Consider the following 20,978-nt stretch of genomic DNA (forward strand, 5'->3'; position numbering starts at 1 on the left):
TAAATTTCCAATTTCAACCAAACATGCTAGAAATGCTCCAATTGAGCTAATTAGCTTATTGTGAGAATATTACAAACGTCTGACAAAACTGAAAAATGTAAATTGCCAATTTCAACCAAACATGCTAGAAATGCTCCAATTGAGCTAATTAGCTTATTGTGAGAATATTGCAATTGTCTGACAAAAGCGGAAAATGTAAATTTCCAATTTCAACCAAACATGCTAGAAATGCTCCAATTGAGCTAATTAGCTTATTGTGAGAATATTACAAACGTCTGACAAAAGTAAAAAATGTAAATTTCTGATTTCAACCAAACATGCTAGAAATGCTCCAATTGAGCTAATTAGCTTATTGTGAGAATATTACAAACGTCTGAGCAAACTGAAAAATGTAAATTTCCAATTTCAACCAAACATGCTAGAAAGGCTCCAATTGAGCTAATTAGCTTATTGTGAAAATATTGCAATTGTCTGACAAAAGTGAAAAATGTAAATTTCCAATTTCAACCAAACATGCTAGAAATGTTCCAATTGAGCTAATTAGCTTATTGTGAGAATATTACAAACGTCTGACAAAACTGAAAAATGTAAATTTTCAATTTCAACCAAACATGCTAGAAATGCTCCAATTGAGCTAGTTAGCTTATTGTGAGAATATTACAAACTTCTGACAAAACTGAAAAATGTAAATTCCCAATTTCAACTAAACATGCTAGAAATGCTCCAATTGAGCTAATTACCTTATCGTGAGAATATTACAAACGTCCGACAAAAGTGAAAAATGTAAATTTTCAATTTCAACCAAACATGCTAGAAATGCTCCAATTGAGCTAGTTAGCTTATTGTGAGAATATTACAAACTTCTGACAAAACTGAAAAATGTAAATTTCCAATTTCAACTAAACATGCTAGAAATGCTCCAATTGAGCTAATTACCTTATCGGGAGAATATTACAAACGTCCGACAAAAGTGAAAAATGTAAATTTCCAATTTCAACCAAACATGCTAGAAATGCTCAAATTGAGCTAATTAGCTTATTGTGAGAATATTACAAACGTCTGACCAAACTGAAAAATGTAATTTTCCAATTTCAACCAAACATGCTAGAAATGCTCCAATTGAGCTAATTAGCTTATTGTGAGAATATTACAAACGTCTGACAAAACTGAAAAACAGAAATTTCCAATTTCAACCAAACATGCTAGAAATGCTCCAATTGAGCTAATTAGCTTATTGATAGAATATTGCAATTGTCTGACAAAACTGAAAAATGTAATTTCCAATTTCAACCAAACATGCTAGAAATGCTCCAATTGAGCTAATTAGCTTATTGTTAGAATATTACAAACGTGTGACAAAACTGAAAAATGTAAATTTCCAATTTCAACCAAACATGCTAGAAATGCTCCAATTGAGCTAATTAGCTTATTGTGAGAATATTACAAACGTCTGACAAAACTGAAAAATGTAAATTTCCAATTTCAACCAAACATGCTAGAAATGCTCCAATTGAGCTAATTAGCTTATTGTGAGAATATTACAAACGTCTGACAAAAGTAAAAAATGTAAATTTCTGATTTCAACCAAACATGCTAGAAATGCTCCAATTGAGCTAATTAGCTTATTGTGAGAATATTACAAACGTCTGACAAAACTGAAAAATGTAAATTTCCAATTTCAACCAAACATGTTAGAAATGCTCCAATTGAGCTAATTAGCTTATTGTGAGAATATTGCAATTGTCTGACAAAAGTGAAAAATGTAAATTTCCAATTTCAACCAAACATGCTAGAAATGCTCCAATTGTGCTAATTAGCCTATTGTGAGAATATTACAAACGTCTGACAAAACTGAAAAATGTAAATTTCCAATTTCAACCAAACATGCTAGAAATGCTCCAATTGAGCTAATTAGCTTATTGTGAGAATATTACAAACGTCTGACAAAAGTGAAAAATTTATAATTCCAATTTCAATCAAACATGCTAGAAATGCTCCAATTGCGCAAATAAGCCTACTGTAAGAATTTTACAAACGTCTGACAAAACTGAAAAATGTAAATTTCCAATTTCAACCAAACATGCTAGAAATGCTCCAATTGAGCTAATTAGCTTATTGTGAGAATATTGCAATTGTTTGACAAGAGTGAAAAATGTAAATTTTCAATTTCAACCAAACATGCTAGAAATGCTCCAATTGAGCTAATTAGCTTATTGTGAGAATATTACAAACGTCTGACAAAACTGAAAAATGTAAATTGCCAATTTCAACCAAACATGCTAGAAATGCTCCAATTGAGCTAATTAGCTTATTGTGAGAATATTGCAATTGTCTGACAAAAGCGAAAAATGTAAATTTCCAATTTCAACCAAACATGCTAGAAATGCTCCAATTGAGCTAATTAGCTTATTGTGAGAATATTACAAACGTCTGACAAAAGTAAAAAATGTAAATTTCTGATTTCAACCAAACATGCTAGAAATGCTCCAATTGAGCTAATTAGCTTATTGTGAGAATATTACAAACGTCTGACAAAACTGAAAAATAGAAATTTCCAATTTCAACCAAACATGCTAAAAAGGCTCCAATTGAGCTAATTAGCTTATTGTGAGAATATTGCAATTGTCTGACAAAAATGAAAAATGTAAATTTCCAATTTCAACCAAACATGCTAGAAATGTTCCAATTGAGCTAATTAACTTATTGTGAGAATATTGCAATTGTCTGACAAAAGTTAAAAATGTAAATTTCCAATTTCAACCAAACATGCTAGAAATGCTCCAATTGAGCTAATTAGCTTATTGTGAGAATATTACAAACGTCTGACAAAAGTGAAAAATTTAAAATTCCAATTTCAATCAAACATGCTAGAAATGCTCCAATTGCGCAAAGAAGCCTACTGTAAGAATTTTACAAACGTCTGACAAAACTGAAAATTTAAATTTTCAATTTCAACCAAACATGCTAGAAATGCTCCAATTGAGCTAATTAGCTTATTGTGAGAATATTGCAATTGTTTGACAAAAGTGAAAAATGTAAACTTCCAATTTCAACCAAACATGCTAGAAATGCTCCAATTGAGCTAATTAGCTTATTGTGAGAATATTACAAACGTCTGACAAAACTGAAAAATGTAAATTTCCAATTTCAACCAAACATGCTAGAAATGCTCCAATTGAGCTAATTAGCTTATTGTGAGAATATTGCAATTGTCTGACAAAAGCGAAAAATGTAAATTTCCAATTTCAACCAAACATGCTAGAAATGCTCCAATTGAGCTAATTAGCTTATTGTGAGAATATTACAAACGTCTGACAAAAGTGAAAAATGTAAATTTCCAATTTCAACCAAACATGCTAGAAATGCTCCAATTGAGCTAATTAGCTTATTGTGAGAATATTACAAACGTCTGACAAAACTGAAAAATGTAAATTGCCAATTTCAACCAAACATGCTAGAAATGCTCCAATTGAGCTAATTAGCTTATTGTGAGAATATTGCAATTGTCTGACAAAAGCGGAAAATGTAAATTTCCAATTTCAACCAAACATGCTAGAAATGCTCCAATTGAGCTAATTAGCTTATTGTGAGAATATTACAAACGTCTGACAAAAGTAAAAAATGTAAATTTCTGATTTCAACCAAACATGCTAGAAATGCTCCAATTGAGCTAATTAGCTTATTGTGAGAATATTACAAACGTCTGAGCAAACTGAAAAATGTAAATTTCCAATTTCAACCAAACATGCTAGAAAGGCTCCAATTGAGCTAATTAGCTTATTGTGAAAATATTGCAATTGTCTGACAAAAGTGAAAAATGTAAATTTCCAATTTCAACCAAACATGCTAGAAATGTTCCAATTGAGCTAATTAGCTTATTGTGAGAATATTGCAATTGTCTGACAAAAGTGAAAAATGTAAATTTTCAATTCCAACCAAACATGCTAGAAATGCTCCAATTGAGCTAGTTAGCTTATTGTGAGAATATTACAAACCTCTGACAAAACTGAAAAATGTAATTTTCCAATTTCAACCAAACATGCTAGAAATGCTCCAATTGAGCTAATTAGCTTATTGTGAGAATATTACAAACGTCTGACAAAACTGAAAAATGTAAATTTTCAATTTCAACCAAACATGCTAGAAATGCTCCAATTGAGCTAATTATCTTATTGATAGAATATTGCAATTGTCTGACAAAACTGAAAAATGTAATTTCCAATTTCAACCAAACATGCTAGAAATGCTCCAATTGAGCTAATTAGCTTATTGTTAGAATATTACAAACGTGTGACAAAACTGAAAAATGTAAACTTCCAATTTCAACCAAACATGCTAGAAATGCTCCAATTGAGCTAATTAGCTTATTGTGAGAATATTACAAACGTCTGACAAAACTGAAAAATGTAAATTTCCAATTTCAACCAAACATGCTAGAAATGCTCCAATTGAGCTAATTAGCTTATTGTGAGAATATTGCAATTGTCTGACAAAAGTGAAAAATGCAAATTTCTGATTTCAACCAAACATGCTAGAAATGCTCCAATTGAGCTAATTAGCTTATTGTGAGAATATTACAAACGTCTGACAAAACTGAAAAATGTAAATTTTCAATTTCAACCAAACATGCTAGAAATGCTCCAATTGAGCTAATTAGCTTATTGTGAGAATATTACAAACGTCTGACAAAAGTGAAAAATGTAAATTTCCAATTTCAACCAAACATGCTAGAAATGCTCCAATTGAGCTAATTAGTTTATTGTGAGAATATTACAAACGTCTGACAAAACTAAGAAATGTAAATTTCCAATTTCAACCAAACATGCTAGAAATGCTCCAAATGCGGAAATAAGCTTACTGTAAGAAGTGTACAAACGTCTGACAAAAGTGAAAAATGCAAATTTCTGATTTCAACTAAACATGCTAGAAATGTTCCAATTGAGCTAATTAGCTTATTGTGAGAATATTACAAACCTCTGACAAAAGTGAAAAATGTAAATTTCCAATTTCAACCAAACATGCTAGAAATGCTCAAATTGAGCTAATTAGCTTATTGTGAGAATATTACAAACGTCTGACCAAACTGAAAAATGTAATTTTCCAATTTCAACCAACATGCTAGAAATGCTCCAATTGAGCTAATTAGCTTATTGTGAGAATATTACAAACGTCTGGCAAAACTGAAAAATAGAAATTTCCAATTTCAACCAAACATGCTAGAAATGCTCCAATTGAGCTAATTAGCTTATTGATAGAATATTGCAATTGTCTGACAAAACTGAAAAATGTAATTTCCAATTTCAACCAAACATGCTAGAAATGCTCCAATTGAGCTAATTAGCTTATTGTGAGAATATTGCAATTGTCTGACAAAAGTGAAAAATGTAAATTTCCAATTTCAACCAAACATGCTAGAAATGCTCCAATTGAGCTAATTAGCTTATTGTGAGAATATTACAAACGTCTGACAAAACTGAGAAATGTAAATTTCCAATTTCAACCAAACATGCTAGAAATGCTCAAATTGCGCAAATAAGCCTACTGTAAGAATTTTACAAACGTCTGACAAAGCTGAAAAATGTAAATTTCCAATTTCAACCAAACATTCTAGAAATGCTCCAATTGAGCTAATTAGCTTATTGAGAGAATATTGCAATTGTCTGACAAAAGTGAAAAATGCAAATTTCCAATTTCAACTAAACATGCTAGAAATGCTCCAATTGAGCTAATTAGCTTATTTTGAGAATATTACAAACGTCTGACAAAACTAAAAAATGTAAATTTCCAATTTCAACCAAACATGCTAGAAATGCTCCAAATGCGGAAATAAGCTTACTGTAAGAAGTGTACAAACGTCTGACAAAACTGAAAAATGTAAATTTCTAATTTCAACCAAACATGCTAAAATTGCTCCAATTGAGCTAATTAGCTTATTGTGAGAATATTGCAATTGTCTGACAAAAGTGAAAAATGCAAATTTCTGATTTCAACTAAACATGCTAGAAATGCTCCAATTGAGCTAATTAGCTTATTGTGAGAATATTACAAACGTCTGACAAAACTGAAAAATGTAAATTTTCAATTTCAACCAAACATGCTAGAAATGCTCCAATTGAGCTAGTTAGCTTATTGTGAGAATATTACAAACCTCTGACAAAACTGAAAAATGTAAATTTCTAATTTCAACCAAACATGCTAGAAATGCTCAAATTGAGCTAATTAGCTTATTGTGAGAATATTACAAACGTCTGACCAAACTGAAAAATGTAATTTTCCAATTTCAACCAAACATGCTAGAAATGCTCCAATTGAGCTAATTAGCTTATTGTGAGAATATTACAAACGTCTGACAAAACTGAAAAATAGAAATTTCCAATTTCAACCAAACATGCTAGAAATGCTCCAATTGAGCTAATTATCTTATTGATAGAATATTGCAATTGTCTGACAAAACTGAAAAATGTAATTTCCAATTTCAACCAAACATGCTAGAAATGGTCCAATTGAGCTAATTAGCTTATTGTTAGAATATTACAAACGTGTGACAAAACTGAAAAATGTAAATTTCCAATTTCAACCAAACATGCTAGAAATGCTCCAATTGAGCTAATTAGCTTATTGTGAGAATATTACAAACGTCTGACAAAACTGAAAAATGTAAATTTCCAATTTCAACCAAACATGCTAGAAATGCTCCAATTGAGCTAATTAGCTTATTGTGAGAATATTACAAACGTCTGACAAAAGTAAAAAATGTAAATTTCTGATTTCAACCAAACATGCTAGAAATGCTCCAATTGAGCTAATTAGCTTATTGTGAGAATATTACAAACGTCTGACAAAACTGAAAAATGTAAATTTCCAATTTCAACCAAACATGTTAGAAATGCTCCAATTGAGCTAATTAGCTTATTGTGAGAATATTGCAATTGCCTGACAAAAGTGAAAAATGTAAATTTCCAATTTCAACCAAACATGCTAGAAATGCTCCAATTGTGCTAATTAGCCTATTGTGAGAATATTACAAACGTCTGACAAAACTGAAAAAGGTAAATTTCCAATTTCAACCAAACATGCTAGAAATGCTCCAATTGAGCTAATTAGCTTATTGTGAGAATATTACAAACGTATGACAAAACTGAAAAATGTAAATTTCCAATTTCAACTAAACATGCTAGAAATGCTCCAATTGAGCTAATTAGCTTATTGTGAGAATATTGCAATTGTCTGACAAAAGTGAAAAATGTAAATTTCCAATTTCAACCAAACATGCTAGAAAGGCTCCAATTGAGCTAATTAGCTTATTGTGAGAATATTACAAACGTCTGACAAAACTGAAAAATGTAAATTTCCAATTTCAACCAAACATGCTAGAAATGCTCAATTTGCGCAAATAAGCCTACTGTAAGAATTTTACAAACGTCTGACAAAGCTGAAAAATGTAAATTTCCAATTTCAACTAAACATGCTGGAAATGCTCCAAATGCGGAAATAAGCTTACTGTAAGAAGTGTACAAACGTCTGACAAAAGTGAAAAATGCAAATTTCTGATTTCAACTAAACATGCTAGAAATGCTCCAATTGAGCTAATTAGCTTATTGTGAGAATATTACAAACGTCTGACAAAACTGAAAAATGTAAATTTTCAATTTCAACCAAACATGCTAGAAATGCTCCAATTGAGCTAGTTAGCTTATTTTGAGAATATTACAAACGTCTGACAAAACTAAAAAATGTAAATTTCCAATTTCAACCAAACATGCTAGAAATGCTCCAAATGCGGAAATAAGCTTACTGTAAGAAGTGTACAAACGTCTGACAAAAGTGAAAAATGCAAATTTCTGATTTCAACTAAACATGCTAGAAATGCTCCAATTGAGCTAATTAGCTTATTGTGAGAATATTACAAACGTCTGACAAAACTGAAAAATGTAAATTTTCAATTTCAACCAAACATGCTAGAAATGCTCCAATTGAGCTAGTTAGCTTATTGTGAGAATATTACAAACTTCTGACAAAACTGAAAAATGTAAATTTCCAATTTCAACTAAACATGCTAGAAATGCTCCAATTGAGCTAATTACCTTATCGTGAGAATATTACAAACGTCCGACAAAAGTGAAAAATGTAAATTTCCAATTTCAACCAAACATGCTAGAAATGCTCAAATTGAGCTAATTAGCTTATTGTGAGAATATTACAAACGTCTGACCAAACTGAAAAATGTAATTTTCCAATTTCAACCAAACATGCTAGAAATGCTCCAATTGAGCTAATTAGCTTATTGTGAGAATATTACAAACGTCTGACAAAACTGAAAAATAGAAATTTCCAATTTCAACCAAACATGCTAGAAATGCTCCAATTGAGCTAATTAGCTTATTGATAGAATATTGCAATTGTCTGACAAAACTGAAAAATGTAAATTTCCAATTTCAACCAAACATGCTAGAAATGCTCCAATTGAGCTAATTAGCTTATTGTGAGAATATTACAAACGTCTGACAAAACTGAAAAATGTAAATTTCCAATTTCAACCAAACATGCTAGAAATGCTCCAATTGAGCTAATTAGCTTATTGTGAGAATATTACAAACGTCTGACAAAACTGAAAAATGTAAATTTCCAATTTCAACCAAACATGTTAGAAATGCTCCAATTGAGCTAATTAGCTTATTGTGAGAATATTACAAACGTCTGACAAAACTGAAAAATAGAAATTTCCAATTTCAACCAAACATGCTAGAAATGCTCCAATTGAGCTAATTAGCTTATTGATAGAATATTGCAATTGTCTGACAAAACTGAAAAATGTAAATTTCCAATTTCAACCAAACATGCTAGAAATGCTCCAATTGAGCTAATTAGCTTATTGTGAGAATATTACAAACGTCTGACAAAACTGAAAAATGTAAATTTCCAATTTCAACCAAACATGCTAGAAATGCTCCAATTGAGCTAATTAGCTTATTGTGAGAATATTACAAACGTCTGACAAAACTGAAAAATGTAAATTTCCAATTTCAACCAAACATGTTAGAAATGCTCCAATTGAGCTAATTAGCTTATTGTGAGAATATTGCAATTGTCTGACAAAAGTGAAAAATGTAAATTTCCAATTTCAACCAAACATGCTAGAAATGCTCCAATTGTGCTAATTAGCCTATTGTGAGAATATTACAAACGTCTGACAAAACTGAAAAATGTAAATTTCCAATTTCAACCAAACATGCTAGAAATGCTCCAATTGAGCTAATTAGCTTATTGTGAGAATATTACAAACGTCTGACAAAAGTGAAAAATTTATAATTCCAATTTCAATCAAACATGCTAGAAATGCTCCAATTGCGCAAATAAGCCTACTGTAAGAATTTTACAAACGTCTGACAAAACTGAAAAATGTAAATTTTCAATTTCAACCAAACATGCTAGAAATGCTCCAATTGAGCTAATTAGCTTATTGTGAGAATATTACAAACGTCTGACAAAACTGAAAAATGTAAATTTTCAATTTCAACCAAACATGCTAGAAATGCTCCAATTGAGCTAGTTAGCTTATTGTGAGAATATTACAAACCTCTGACAAAACTGAAAAATGTAAATTTCTAATTTCAACCAAACATGCTAGAAATGCTCCAATTGAGCTAATTAGCTTATCGTGAGAATATTACAAACGTCCGACAAAAGTGAAAAATGTAAATTTCCAATTTCAACCAAACATGCTAGAAATGCTCAAATTGAGCTAATTAGCTTATTGTGAGAATATTACAAACGTCTGACCAAACTGAAAAATGTAATTTTCCAATTTCAACCAAACATGCTAGAAATGCTCCAATTGAGCTAATTAGCTTATTGTGAGAATATTACAAACGTCTGACAAAACTGAAAAATAGAAATTTCCAATTTCAACCAAACATGCTAGAAATGCTCCAATTGAGCTAATTATCTTATTGATAGAATATTGCAATTGTCTGACAAAACTGAAAAATGTAATTTCCAATTTCAACCAAACATGCTAGAAATGGTCCAATTGAGCTAATTAGCTTATTGTTAGAATATTACAAACGTGTGACAAAACTGAAAAATGTAAATTTCCAATTTCAACCAAACATGCTAGAAATGCTCCAATTGAGCTAATTAGCTTATTGTGAGAATATTACAAACGTCTGACAAAACTGAAAAATGTAAATTTCCAATTTCAACCAAACATGCTAGAAATGCTCCAATTGAGCTAATTAGCTTATTGTGAGAATATTACAAACGTCTGACAAAAGTAAAAAATGTAAATTTCTGATTTCAACCAAACATGCTAGAAATGCTCCAATTGAGCTAATTAGCTTATTGTGAGAATATTACAAACGTGTGACAAAACTGAAAAATGTAAATTTCCAATTTCAACCAAACATGCTAGAAATGCTCCAATTGAGCTAATTAGCTTATTGTGAGAATATTACAAACGTCTGACAAAAGTAAAAAATGTAAATTTCTGATTTCAACCAAACATGCTAGAAATGCTCCAATTGAGCTAATTAGCCTATTGTGAGAATATTACAAACGTATGACAAAACTGAAAAATGTAAATTTCCAATTTCAACTAAACATGCTAGAAATGCTCCAATTGAGCTAATTAGCTTATTGTGAGAATATTGCAATTGTCTGACAAAAGTGAAAAATGTAAATTTCCAATTTCAACCAAACATGCTAGAAAGGCTCCAATTGAGCTAATTAGCTTATTGTGAGAATATTGCAATTGTCTGACAAAAGTGAAATATGTAAATTTCCAATTTCAACCAAACATGCTAGAAAGGCTCCAATTGAGCTAATTAGCTTATTGTGAGAATATTGCAATTGTCTGACAATAGTGAAAAATGTAAATTTCCAATTTCAACCAAACATGCTAGAAATGCTCAAATTGCGCAAATAAGCCTACTGTAAGAATTTTACAAACGTCTGACAAAGCTGAAAAATGTAAATTTCCAATTTCAACCAAACATGCTAGAAATGCTCCAATTGAGCTAATTAGCTTATTGAGAGAATATTGCAATTGTCTGACAAAACTGAAAAATGCAATTTTCCAATTTCAACTAAACATGCTAGAAATGCTCCAATTGAGCTAATTAGCTTATTTTGAGAATATTACAAACGTCTGACAAAACTAAAAAATGTAAATTTCCAATTTCAACCAAACACGCTAGAAATGCTCCAAATGCGGAAATAAGCTTACTGTAAGAAGTGTACAAACGTCTGACAAAAGTGAAAAATGCAAATTTCTGATTTCAACTAAACATGCTAGAAATGCTCCAATTGAGCTAATTAGCTTATTTTGAGAATATTACAAACGTCTGACAAAACTGAAAAATGTAAATTTTCAATTTCAACCAAACATGCTAGAAATGCTCCAATTGAGCTAGTTAGCTTATTGTGAGAATATTACAAACTTCTGACAAAACTGAAAAATGTAAATTTCCAATTTCAACTAAACATGCTAGAAATGCTCCAATTGAGCTAATTACCTTATCGTGAGAATATTACAAACGTCCGACAAAAGTGAAAAATGTAAATTTCCAATTTCAACCAAACATGCTAGAAATGCTCAAATTGAGCTAATTAGCTTATTGTGAGAATATTACAAACGTCTGACCAAACTGAAAAATGTAATTTTCCAATTTCAACCAAACATGCTAGAAATGCTCCAATTGAGCTAATTAGCTTATTGTGAGAATATTACAAACGTCTGACAAAACTGAAAAACAGAAATTTCCAATTTCAACCAAACATGCTAGAAATGCTCCAATTGAGCTAATTAGCTTATTGATAGAATATTGCAATTGTCTGACAAAACTGAAAAATGTAATTTCCAATTTCAACCAAACATGCTAGAAATGCTCCAATTGAGCTAATTAGCTTATTGTTAGAATATTACAAACGTGTGACAAAACTGAAAAATGTAAATTTCCAATTTCAACCAAACATGCTAGAAATGCTCCAATTGAGCTAATTAGCTTATTGTGAGAATATTACAAACGTCTGACAAAACTGAAAAATGTAAATTTCCAATTTCAACCAAACATGCTAGAAATGCTCCAATTGAGCTAATTAGCTTATTGTGAGAATATTACAAACGTCTGACAAAAGTAAAAAATGTAAATTTCTGATTTCAACCAAACATGCTAGAAATGCTCCAATTGAGCTAATTAGCTTATTGTGAGAATATTACAAACGTCTGACAAAACTGAAAAATGTAAATTTCCAATTTCAACCAAACATGTTAGAAATGCTCCAATTGAGCTAATTAGCTTATTGTGAGAATATTGCAATTGTCTGACAAAAGTGAAAAATGTAAATTTCCAATTTCAACCAAACATGCTAGAAATGCTCCAATTGTGCTAATTAGCCTATTGTGAGAATATTACAAACGTCTGACAAAACTGAAAAATGTAAATTTCCAATTTCAACCAAACATGCTAGAAATGCTCCATTTGAGCTAATTAGCTTATTGTGAGAATATTACAAACGTCTGACAAAAGTGAAAAATTTATAATTCCAATTTCAATCAAACATGCTAGAAATGCTCCAATTGCGCAAATAAGCCTACTGTAAGAATTTTACAAACGTCTGACAAAACTGAAAAATGTAAATTTTCAATTTCAACCAAACATGCTAGAAATGCTCCAATTGAGCTAATTAGCTTATTGTGAGAATATTGCAATTGTTTGACAAGAGTGAAAAATGTAAATTTCCAATTTCAACCAAACATGCTAGAAATGCTCCAATTGAGCTAATTAGCTTATTGTGAGAATATTACAAACGTCTGACAAAACTGAAAAATGTAAATTTCCAATTTCAACCAAACATGCTAGAAATGCTCCAATTGAGCTAATTAGCTTATTGTGAGAATATTGCAATTGTCTGACAAAAGCGAAAAATGTAAATTTCCAATTTCAACCAAACATGCTAGAAATGCTCCAATTGAGCTAATTAGCTTATTGTGAGAATATTACAAACGTCTGACAAAAGTAAAAAATGTAAATTTCTGATTTCAACCAAACATGCTAGAAATGCTCCAATTGAGCTAATTAGCTCATTGTGAGAATATTACAAACGTCTGACAAAACTGAAAAATAGAAATTTCCAATTTCAACCAAACATGCTAAAAAGGCTCCAATTGAGCTAATTAGCTTATTGTGAGAATATTACAAACGTCTGACCAAACTGAAAATTGTAATTTTCCAATTTCAACCAAACATGCTAGAAATGCTCCAATTGAGCTAATTAGCTTATTGTGAGAATATTACAAACGTCTGACAAAACTGAAAAATAGAAATTTCCAATTTCAACCAAACATGCTAGAAATGCTCCAATTGAGCTAATTATCTTATTGATAGAATATTGCAATTGTCTGACAAAACTGAAAAATGTAATTTCCAATTTCAACCAAACATGCTAGAAATGGTCCAATTGAGCTAATTAGCTTATTGTTAGAATATTACAAACGTGTGACAAAACTGAAAAATGTAAATTTCCAATTTCAACCAAACATGCTAGAAATGCTCCAATTGAGCTAATTAGCTTATTGTGAGAATATTACAAACGTCTGACAAAACTGAAAAATGTAAATTTCCAATTTCAACCAAACATGCTAGAAATGCTCCAATTGAGCTAATTAGCTTATTGTGAGAATATTACAAACGTCTGACAAAAGTAAAAAATGTAAATTTCTGATTTCAACCAAACATGCTAGAAATGCTCCAATTGAGCTAATTAGCTTATTGTGAGAATATTACAAACGTCTGACAAAACTGAAAAATGTAAATTTCCAATTTCAACCAAACATGCTAGAAATGCTCCAATTGAGCTAATTAGCTTATTGTGAGAATATTACAAACGTCTGACAAAAGTAAAAAATGTAAATTTCTGATTTCAACCAAACATGCTAGAAATGCTCAAATTGAGCTAATTAGCTTATTGTGAGAATATTACAAACGTATGACAAAACTGAAAAATGTAAATTTCCAATTTCAACTAAACATGCTAGAAATGCTCCAATTGAGCTAATTAGCTTATTGTGAGAATATTGCAATTGTCTGACAAAAGTGAAAAATGTAAATTTCCAATTTCAACCAAACATGCTAGAAAGGCTCCAATTGAGCTAATTAGCTTATTGTGAGAATATTGCAATTGTCTGACAAAAGTGAAAAATGTAAATTTCCAATTTCAACCAAACATGCTAGAAAGGCTCCAATTGAGCTAATTAGCTTATTGTGAGAATATTGCAATTGTCTGACAAAAGTGAAAAATGTAAATTTCCAATTTCAACCAAACATGCTAGAAAGGCTCCAATTGAGCTAATTAGCTTATTGTGAGAATATTGCAATTGTCTGACAAAAGTGAAAAATGTAAATTTCCAATTTCAACCAAACATGCTAGAAAGGCTCCAATTGAGCTAATTAGCTTATTGTGAGAATATTGCAATTGTCTGACAATAGTGAAAAATGTAAATTTCCAATTTCAACCAAACATGCTAGAAATGCTCCAATTGAGCTAATTAGCTTATTGTGAGAATATTACAAACGTCTGACAAAACTGAAAAATAGAAATTTCCAATTTCAACCAAACATGCTAGAAATGCTCCAATTGAGCTAATTAGCTTATTGTGAGAATATTGCAATTGTCTGACAAAAGTGAAAAATGTAAATTTCCAATTTCAACCAAACATGCTAGAAATGCTCCAATTGAGCTAATTAGCTTATTGTGAGAATATTACAAACGTCTGACAAAACTGAAAAATGTAAATTTCCAATTTCAACCAAACATGCTAGAAATGCTCAAATTGCGCAAATAAGCCTACTGTAAGAATTTTACAAACGTCTGACAAAGCTGAAAAATGTAAATTTCCAATTTCAACCAAACATGCTAGAAATGCTCCAATTGAGCTAATTAGCTTATTGAGAGAATATTGCAATTGTCTGACAAAAGTGAAAAATGCAATTTTCCAATTTCAACTAAACATGCTAGAAATGCTCCAATTGAGCTAATTAGCTTATTTTGAGAATATTACAAACGTCTGACAAAACTAAAAAATGTAAATTTCCAATTTCAACCAAACATGCTAGAAATGCTCCAAATGCGGAAATAAGCTTACTGTAAGAAGTGTACAAACGTCTGACAAAAGTGAAAAATGCAAATTTCTGATTTCAACTAAACATGCTAGAAATGCTCCAATTGAGCTAATTAGCTTATTTTGAGAATATTACAAACGTCTGACAAAACTGAAAAATGTAAATTTTCAATTTCAACCAAACATGCTAGAAATGCTCCAATTGAGCTAGTTAGCTTATTGTGAGAATATTACAAACTTCTGACAAAACTGAAAAATGTAAATTTCCAATTTCAACTAAACATGCTAGAAATGCTCCAATTGAGCTAATTACCTTATCGTGAGAATATTACAAACGTCCGACAAAAGTGAAAAATGTAAATTTCCAATTTCAACCAAACATGCTAGAAATGCTCAAATTGAGCTAATTAGCTTATTGTGAGAATATTACAAACGTCTGACCAAACTGAAAAATGTAATTTTCCAATTTCAACCAAACATGCTAGAAATGCTCCAATTGAGCTAATTAGCTTATTGTGAGAATATTACAAACGTCTGACAAAACTGAAAAACAGAAATTTCCAATTTCAACCAAACATGCTAGAAATGCTCCAATTGAGCTAATTAGCTTATTGATAGAATATTGCAATTGTCTGACAAAACTGAAAAATGTAATTTCCAATTTCAACCAAACATGCTAGAAATGCTCCAATTGAGCTAATTAGCTTATTGTTAGAATATTACAAACGTGTGACAAAACTGAAAAATGTAAAATTCCAATTTCAACCAAACATGCTAGAAATGCTCCAATTGAGCTAATTAGCTTATTGTGAGAATATTACAAACGTCTGACAAAACTGAAAAATGTAAATTTCCAATTTCAACCAAACATGCTAGAAATGCTCCAATTGAGCTAATTAGCTTATTGTGAGAATATTACAAACGTCTGACAAAAGTAAAAAATGTAAATTTCTGATTTCAACCAAACATGCTAGAAATGCTCCAATTGAGCTAATTAGCTTATTGTGAGAATATTACAAACGTCTGACAAAACTGAAAAATGTAAATTTCCAATTTCAACCAAACATGTTAGAAATGCTCCAATTGAGCTAATTAGCTTATTGTGAGAATATTGCAATTGTCTGACAAAAGTGAAAAATGTAAATTTCCAATTTCAACCAAACATGCTAGAAATGCTCCAATTGTGCTAATTAGCCTATTGTGAGAATATTACAAACGTCTGACAAAACTGAAAAATGTAAATTTCCAATTTCAACCAAACATGCTAGAAATGCTCCAATTGAGCTAATTAGCTTATTGTGAGAATATTACAAACGTCTGACAAAAGTGAAAAATTTATAATTCCAATTTCAATCAAACATGCTAGAAATGCTCCAATTGCGCAAATAAGCCTACTGTAAGAATTTTACAAACGTCTGACAAAACTGAAAAATGTAAATTTTCAATTTCAACCAAACATGCTAGAAATGCTCCAATTGAGCTAATTAGCTTATTGTGAGAATATTGCAATTGTTTGACAAGAGTGAAAAATGTAAATTTCCAATTTCAACCAAACATGCTAAAAATGCTCCAATTGAGCTAATTAGCTTATTGTGAGAATATTACAAACGTCTGACAAAACTGAAAAATGTAAATTGCCAATTTCAACCAAACATGCTAGAAATGCTCCAATTGAGCTAATTAGCTTATTGTGAGAATATTGCAATTGTCTGACAAAAGCGAAAAATGTAAATTTCCAATTTCAACCAAACATGCTAGAAATGCTCCAATTGAGCTAATTAGCTTATTGTGAGAATATTACAAACGTCTGACAAAAGTAAAAAATGTAAATTTCTGATTTCAACCAAACATGCTAGAAATGCTCCAATTGAGCTAATTAGCTTATTGTGAGAATATTACAAACGTCTGACAAAACTGAAAAATAGAAATTTCCAATTTCAACCAAACATGCTAAAAAGGCTCCAATTGAGCTAATTAGCTTATTGTGAGAATATTGCAATTGTCTGACAAAAATGAAAAATGTAAATTTCCAATTTCAACCAAACATGCTAGAAATGTTCCAATTGAGCTAATTAGCTTATTGTGAGAATATTGCAATTGTCTGACAAAAGTGAAAAATGTAAATTTCCAATTTCAACCAAACATGCTAGAAATGCTCCAATTGAGCTAATTAGCTTATTGTGAGAATATTACAAACGTCTGACAAAAGTGAAAAATTTAAAATTCCAATTTCAATCAAACATGCTAGAAATGCTCCAATTGCGCAAAGAAGCCTACTGTAAGAATTTTACAAACGTCTGACAAAACTGAAAATTTAAATTTTCAATTTCAACCAAACATGCTAGAAATGCTCCAATTGAGCTAATTAGCTTATTGTGAGAATATTGCAATTGTTTGACAAAAGTGAAAAATGTAAATTTCCAATTTCAACCAAACATGCTAGAAATGCTCCAATTGAGCTAATTAGCTTATTGTGAGAATATTACAAACGTCTGACAAAACTGAAAAATGTAAATTTCCAATTTCAACCAAACATGCTAGAAATGCTCCAATTGAGCTAATTAGCTTATTGTGAGAATATTGCAATTGTCTGACAAAAGCGAAAAATGTAAATTTCCAATTTCAATCAAACATGCTAGAAATGCTCCAATTGAGCTAATTAGCTTATTGTGAGAATATTACAAACGTCTGACAAAAGTGAAAAATGTAAATTTCCAATTTCAACCAAACATGCTAGAAATGCTCCAATTGAGCTAATTAGCTTATTGTGAGAATATTACAAACGTCTGACAAAACTGAAAAATGTAAATTGCCAATTTCAACCAAACATGCTAGAAATGCTCCAATTGAGCTAATTAGCTTATTGTGAGAATATTGCAATTGTCTGACAAAAGCGAAAAATGTAAATTTCCAATTTCAACCAAACATGCTAGAAATGCTCCAATTGAGCTAATTAGCTTATTGTGAGAATATTACAAACGTCTGACAAAAGTAAAAAATGTAAATTTCTGATTTCAACCAAACATGCTAGAAATGCTCCAATTGAGCTAATTAGCTTATTGTGAGAATATTACAAACGTCTGAGCAAACTGAAAAATGTAAATTTCCAATTTCAACCAAACATGCTAGAAAGGCTCCAATTGAGCTAATTAGCTTATTGTGAAAATATTGCAATTGTCTGACAAAAGTGAAAAATGTAAATTTCCAATTTCAACCAAACATGCTAGAAATGTTCCAATTGAGCTAATTAGCTTATTGTGAGAATATTGCAATTGTCTGACAAAAGTGAAAAATGTAAATTTTCAATTCCAACCAAACATGCTAGAAATGCTCCAATTGAGCTAGTTAGCTTATTGTGAGAATATTACAAACCTCTGACAAAACTGAAAAATGTAATTTTCCAATTTCAACCAAACATGCTAGAAATGCTCCAATTGAGCTAATTAGCTTATTGTGAGAATATTACAAACGTCTGACAAAACTGAAAAATGTAAATTTTCAATTTCAACCAAACATGCTAGAAATGCTCCAATTGAGCTAATTATCTTATTGATAGAATATTGCAATTGTCTGACAAAACTGAAAAATGTAATTTCCAATTTCAACCAAACATGCTAGAAATGCTCCAATTGAGCTAATTAGCTTATTGTTAGAATATTACAAACGTGTGACAAAACTGAAAAATGTAAACTTCCAATTTCAACCAAACATACTAGAAATGCTCCAATTGAGCTAATTAGCTTATTGTGAGAATATTACAAACGTCTGACAAAACTGAAAAATGTAAATTTCCAATTTCAACCAAACATGCTAGAAATGCTCCAATTGAGCTAATTAGCTTATTGTGAGAATATTGCAATTGTCTGACAAAAGTGAAAAATGCAAATTTCTGATTTCAACCAAACATGCTAGAAATGCTCCAATTGAGCTAATTAGCTTATTGTGAGAATATTACAAACGTCTGACAAAACTGAAAAATGTAAATTTTCAATTTCAACCAAACATGCTAGAAATGCTCCAATTGAGCTAATTAGCTTATTGTGAGAATATTACAAACGTCTGACAAAAGTGAAAAATGTAAATTTCCAATTTCAACCAAACATGCTAGAAATGCTCCAATTGAGCTAATTAGTTTATTGTGAGAATATTACAAACGTCTGACAAAACTAAGAAATGTAAATTTCCAATTTCAACCAAACATGCTAGAAATGCTCCAAATGCGGAAATAAGCTTACTGTAAGAAGTGTACAAACGTCTGACAAAAGTGAAAAATGCAAATTTCTGATTTCAACTAAACATGCTAGAAATGTTCCAATTGAGCTAATTAGCTTATTGTGAGAATATTACAAACCTCTGACAAAAGTGAAAAATGTAAATTTCCAATTTCAACCAAACATGCTAGAAATGCTCAAATTGAGCTAATTAGCTTATTGTGAGAATATTACAAACGTCTGACCAAACTGAAAAATGTAATTTTCCAATTTCAACCAACATGCTAGAAATGCTCCAATTGAGCTAATTAGCTTATTGTGAGAATATTACAAACGTCTGGCAAAACTGAAAAATAGAAATTTCCAATTTCAACCAAACATGCTAGAAATGCTCCAATTGAGCTAATTAGCTTATTGATAGAATATTGCAATTGTCTGACAAAACTGAAAAATGTAATTTCCAATTTCAACCAAACATGCTAGAAATGCTCCAATTGAGCTAATTAGCTTATTGTTAGAATATTACAAACGTGTGACAAAACTGAAAAATGTAAATTTCCAATTTCAACCAAACATGCTAGAAATGCTCCAATTGAGCTAATTAGCTTATTGTGAGAATATTGCAATTGTCTGACAAAAGTGAAAAATGCAAATTTCTGATTTCAACCAAACATGCTAGAAATGCTCCAATTGAGCTAATTAGCTTATTGTGAGAATATTACAAACGTCTGACAAAACTGATAAATGTAAATTTTCAATTTCAACCAAACATGCTAGAAATGCTCCAATTGAGCTAATTAGCTTATTGTGAGAATATTACAAACGTCTGGCAAAACTGAAAAATAGAAATTTCCAATTTCAACCAAACATGCTAGAAATGCTCCAATTGAGCTAATTAGTTTATTGTGAGAATATTACAAACGTCTGACAAAACTAAGAAATGTAAATTTCCAATTTCAACCAAACATGCTAGAAATGCTCCAAATGCGGAAATAAGCTTACTGTAAGAAGTGTACAAACGTCTGACAAAAGTGAAAAATGCAAATTTCTGATTTCAACTAAACATGCTAGAAATGTTCCAATTGAGCTAATTAGCTTATTGTGAGAATATTACAAACCTCTGACAAAAGTGAAAAATGTAAATTTCCAATTTCAACCAAACATGCTAGAAATGCTCAAATTGAGCTAATTAGCTTATTGTGAGAATATTACAAACGTCTGACCAAACTGAAAAATGTAATTTTCCAATTTCAACCAACATGCTAGAAATGCTCCAATTGAGCTAATTAGCTTATTGTGAGAATATTACAAACGTCTGGCAAAACTGAAAAATAGAAATTTCCAATTTCAACCAAACATGCTAGAAATGCTCCAATTGAGCTAATTAGCTTATTGATAGAATATTGCAATTGTCTGACAAAACTGAAAAATGTAATTTCCAATTTCAACCAAACATGCTAGAAATGCTCCAATTGAGCTAATTAGCTTATTGTTAGAATATTACAAACGTGTGACAAAACTGAAAAATGTAAATTTCCAATTTCAACCAAACATGCTAGAAATGCTCCAATTGAGCTAATTAGCTTATTGTGAGAATATTACAAACGTCTGACAAAACTGAAAAATGTAAATTTCCAATTTCAACCAAA

The sequence above is a fragment of the Watersipora subatra genome, chromosome 11 (genome assembly GCF_963576615.1).
Source record: "Watersipora subatra chromosome 11, tzWatSuba1.1, whole genome shotgun sequence".
In the NCBI taxonomy this organism is placed as follows: domain Eukaryota; kingdom Metazoa; phylum Bryozoa; class Gymnolaemata; order Cheilostomatida; family Watersiporidae; genus Watersipora; species Watersipora subatra.